General features: G+C 41.4%; 1 pseudogene; it reads left to right on the top strand.

Moving 5' to 3' along the window:
* The first annotated feature begins 373 nt into the window (after window positions 1-373).
* On the top strand, window positions 374-1,193 carry LOC136121207 (NADH dehydrogenase [ubiquinone] 1 alpha subcomplex subunit 12-like; annotated as a pseudogene).
* The last annotated feature ends 4,143 nt before the right edge of the window (window positions 1,194-5,336 follow it).

Here is a 5,336-nt window from a genome sequence, read left to right as displayed (position 1 = left end):
TAGAAAGTCAATTCACAGACTAGATTTTCTGCCTTTAAACTTAATGTCCTTTAGGTGTGCCATTGCTTTTAGCCCGACTATCCCTGTTTTCTAATTTTCCCTTCTAGTTCTTATGCTTGTTCTATTTTTACAGCATAATTATTAGGAAAAAATTTGTTCCAGGAACAATCACAAAATAATCCAAACCCAATCAGTTGAATAACCACAGTCATCATCATTATCTTCATTGTTCTTATAAGAAGGTGGCAAGGTTAACCTGGTATAAAAAACAACAACAACAACAAAACAGATTCCAGCAAGCTTAAAATTCTTGAATGTTCTCTCTGTGTTAAATTCAAACTGAGGCAGTGTGCCAGAGAGGTGGGGCCTGTGGGACAAGATGGAGTTGATGCAGGTCCTGAAGCTCCAGCTACAGCATGTCAGTGGCCACAGCGGCCTCTGCGGCTATCCACAGGTTTTTCTCAGGGCAAATGATGTGAGGGTTGGCGCATTAGCGGGGAAACACAAATATGGAAACAAATGCTGCGAAGACAATAAGCAGTTTTTTGGCCGTCACCGATGGATTATATATACTACTGAAATGAATGGAAAAAACACATTCTGGGGGACTTCCCTGGTGGCACAGTGGTTAAGAATCTGCCTGCCAGTGCAGGGGACGTGGGTTCAATCCCTGGTCCCGGAAGATCCCACATGCCGTGGAGCAGCGAAGCCTGTGCGCCACAACTATTGAGCCTGCGCTCTAGACCCCACGAGCCACAACTACTGAGCCCATGTGCCACAACTACTGAAGCCCATGCACCTGGAGCCCGTGCTCTACAACAAGAGAAGCCACCGCAGTGAGAAGCCTGCGCACCGCAACCAAGAGTAGCCCTCGCTTGATGCAACTAGAGAAAGCCTGCATGCAGCAACAAAGATCCAACGCAGCCAAAAATAAATAAATATGTTAATTAATTAATTAATTTTGAAAAACACATTCTGGGGTGTGGATGGAAGCATGGCGCCCCCCTGAACGGCATCGTTGGCTTCACTCTATGACTGATGATCCTCCAACAACAAAACCACCTACTGCTAGTAAATTCATGTGGACAAACCATAAATTCACCGTGAGTGGCACTCCACAACAACATGTACCTTATTCTACCACTAGAAAGAAGATTCAGGAGTGGATCCCACCTTCAATACCTTACAGGTAAAGACAATGAAAAACAATTTACATGTAAAATATGGGGCTTTTCCTGTAGTAGTATTTTTACTTCTTACTGTTAACTTGATTAAAATTATTTGATAAATAAATAAGTAAGTTCAAACTGAGAAATTTACATTCTCTTTATTCCTTTTACCAAACTCCATATCCTAGTTCAAGAAAATAAGCTTTCAGGAGTGGTTTTTTTTTTTTGGAACAACTTAAATGGCAAGTCCAAAATCAATTGGTTCTGACACAACAGTGATTTTGATGAGTTAACTGCCAACGAATATACCATATGGATGAAATTTTTCCTGAAATGCATGTGGGTATGTTTAAGGGTAGAGCACTTGGGGCAAAACATATTCCAAGCTTTTCAAAAACCCACGTATTTGCAAAAATCATTTGATGCACTTTTTTTTTTTAACTGATTCAAAATCTAGCCTATTTCAAGGACAAAGAATTCCTGATCTTTTCTAGGCACCTTTACTCTTTGTTTCTATATGAGCACTTTCCTTAGCATCCTCAGAGAGGGAAAATGTCCAGCTCCAGAAACTAGGAGCTTATCCACACCCTCAAGTCTACAAGCAAAGCAGCAGGCTGGGAAAAAGAGACACTGAAATTCATTTCCCGTGGAGTGGCTGATGTTGGGCTTCTCTGTTCAACTCTAGCAGCCCACAATTGCTCTGGTATTTTTCTTTAGCCACACCATCCTATTGATTCATATGGAGTTTAGGGTCAAGTCTTTTCTCCTGAACTGCTGTCAAGCCAAGTTTCCCCAATCCCACAATGGAAACCATCGCTGAATTTTGAATTTAAATACAGGAACATATAGTTATCCTCATTAGCCTTTATCTTGTTGGTTTTGATTCACTGCTTTAGTATATTAAAGTTATTCTGAATCCTGACTCAGTCAGACATTCAGGAGGAGTTACAATATACAAGCACATCTGAATCTAATGTCAATGCATTTAGTGTTTAGTCTGTTATCAGTGGTATTCTAGATAAGATTCAGAATCCTTCTCAAACAGTGTTTCAATCCCTGCTACCAATTATTCTGGGTTGACATTTGAGATCACATTTATTCACTGTGCCTGATGTAGATATTCCCTTTTCTCTTCATTGGAATTATTCACAAATAAGCAGTCAAAATTACCATCTTTAGTACCTACATCTCTTGATCTAGATCTCTTTTAGAATTTCTGCCATAATAATCGTGTTCAGGTCATTTGAAAGCTACCTCCAAAACCTGGGACACACAGCTGAGTGCCTAGAATCACCTAGCTTTAATGGCAGGGTCACCTTCTCCCAGGTCCTCATCTTTTCCACATCATTAATCAGTGAACTTTTACCCGAAGCAACCTCTTGTGGGTTTGTGTGTGTGTGTGTGTGTGGAATCAGAACCCAAATTACTTTTATTTTTTTATTTTTTACATCTTTATTGGAGTATGATTGCTTTACAATAGTGTGTTAGCTTCTGATGTATAACAAAGTGAATCAGTTATACATATACATATGTTCCCATATCTCCTCCCTCTTGCGCCTCCCTCCCTCCCACCCTCCCTATCCCACCCCTCTAGGTGGTCACAAAGCACCGAGCTGATCTCCCTGTGCTATGCGGCTGCTTCCCACTAGCTATCTATTTTACGTTTGGTAGAGTGTATATATGACCATGCCACTCTCTCGCTTTGTCAAGCACTTGTCACTTCTATAGAAAAAATAAAAAGCAATAGACATTAACTATGATTTCTGTTGCTACCAAGCTAGGTAAAAAAATATGGAAAATACTTTCCTAATAAAAGATTATATAGACCAAAGACAAGAGAGTACTACTTCCTCCCTTTTATATTCCATCCAAGAGTCTCATCCATTGTGTTAACAATACCTGTGAGATGGTTCTTGTTTTCTATGTTCCATTGTCAAATTAATCTTGTTCATCACCTCTAAGTATTTGTATGCAGACTATAAATTTAGCGAAGGTGGGAGTTTTGACTTGCCTCCACAAGCCCCGTGCTGAATGTGGTACCTAGTATATGTTAGAAGGCCAATAAGTGTTTAATGAATGATGAATGTGAGATTTAAACACTATTTCTTATTGTTTTTTCCAAGAAGTATTAAGTTCTTCCACTGTCATAGTTTGTATATAAAAGCAGTTTGAATAAGAACGAACAATTTGCTATGTGTATCAGATTTAATTTTCTGAATTTGGTAAATCAGAAGAATTTACTTTGAAATCAAAGGTGGGAGTTACTGATTTTCAATCTCTCTCATCTCTCCCCATCTCTCTTCATCTTGAGACACACACGCGAACACACACACACAAACAACGGAGGAAGTTTAATGAGCGCATTATTTTGTTCAGTAACAGAAAGGGATTTGCACACAGAGCTATCCAGACTGTCCCTTCGTTCCCTCTCATGTACAAGAATATTTTTTGCTAAATGGGTGGTATGGGTTATGCCAGAGCTCTGGAATCAAAGAGGAGCAAAGGGCCTCCCATAAAAACAATCATCAGATTCATCTTGCTTAGCCAGGTAACCAGCTAACCAGGTAACCATTGGCAATCCTATAACCTTCTGCATTCACCCAAAACAAACAAAACAGTGCCTGGTTCCAAAAGGAAGTAGGGGAGAAAATGAAATATTTCTGTCCCATTTACTTTTCAAACAAAAGACAAAATGTAAGGTAGGATGTAATACGAAAAGCCCAGGTTCAGTAAGATCACAGTAGCTAAGTCACTGTGGGTACAAAGTGTATATTTTTGAGTGTACCTGGTGCTTTCAAATCAGGACATTATAATAACTGAAAATTATAGGTCAGTGATGGAAACTCATGGTTAAGAGCACAGCCTTTGAGGTTATGCAGACCTGAGTTTGAGTTCCTGTTTTGTCACTTTCTTCCTGTGTGCCTTGAACTAATTATTTCATCTCTCTGTGCCTCAATTTCCTCAGCTGTAAAGGGGCTATTTGCAGTTTCTAATTAACGAGGTGGTTGTAAAAATTAAATGAAATAACACAGGTGAAGCCCTCGCAAAGTGCCTGGCACAAAGAAACACTTAATAAATGTTTATTATTATAGCCATGGGTCTTACATTAATCCAAGAGGAATTAATTTGGCAGGAAGGTTGATAGATTGAATAGAAATAGCTCAGAAGTGTCTTATCACCGAGAACATAGCCTTTCTGAGAAAGCAGCCGCCCAGCAAGGCCCATAGCTAATTACAGTTCATTTGGAATGAAAGGGGGGGCAAATATGCCATTGTAAGAATCAGGATGGAGAATGGCTAATGAGGACCGAGACAGTGGTTTGAGGAAGAAAGAAGACCAGTCAGTTTAGTGTGCGGTGGACAGAACCTCTAGCCAGTGGTCCCGAACAAGAGCATCTATCTGAAAATCTTCATGGCTCCATCCAAGAGCTGAATTAGAGTCCTGAGAAGCTAAGTCAGTCTTGGCACTTTGGTAGCCAACCAGTGGTGCCTTGGGAGCTGACTAACACCCTTTCTAAGACACACTGTGTGGGCGGGTCATGACGTACATTGCGCCGGGGGTCTCCAGGGTGACTGAGATTGGAGGTCCAGAGTAGCAGTCCTGCCGGTGGAAGCTGACTCCACGTACAGGTCTATGTTTCATTAACTCCTTTCACTTGAGATCCCCCAGAGACCTCCATCTGGCCTCATGGAGCTCACAGCTCAGGGAGAGTGTGACCAGATTGGAGTGACAGTACGGGGTGATGGGTGCCCTGGCAGAGATACATGCAGGGTATTTGTGGAGCTCAAGGAAGACACATGTAACCAGTTTTCTTGGAGAAAACACCTTGGATGGGACATGAAGAATGAATAGGGTTAGAATGACAGTAGGAGCAGAGTGGGGGAGGAGAAGAGAGGAAAGAGCATGGGCAAAGGGCCAGATGTGGAGCAACAGCGTGGCATATTTGAGGGAGTAAAAAATGGTCTGTGCAGCTGCAGCAGGGAGTAGGGAGTGCGTTCATTTTGGTGACGGATGGCCAGTATTAATTTGTACTTATTCTGTGCCAGGCCTTTGACAAGCAGACCCATTATGAGTATTAGCCCACTAAACCTGCACAGCAACCCTCTGAGGTAGGGACCGTCGTTCACCTCGTGTTACTGAAGGGGAAACTGTGAATCAGGAAGGTTA

This window comes from Phocoena phocoena, chromosome 3, assembly GCF_963924675.1.
Source record: "Phocoena phocoena chromosome 3, mPhoPho1.1, whole genome shotgun sequence".
NCBI classification, from domain to species: Eukaryota; Metazoa; Chordata; class Mammalia; order Artiodactyla; family Phocoenidae; genus Phocoena; species Phocoena phocoena.
This window is presented reverse-complemented; position numbering and strand designations above follow the sequence as displayed.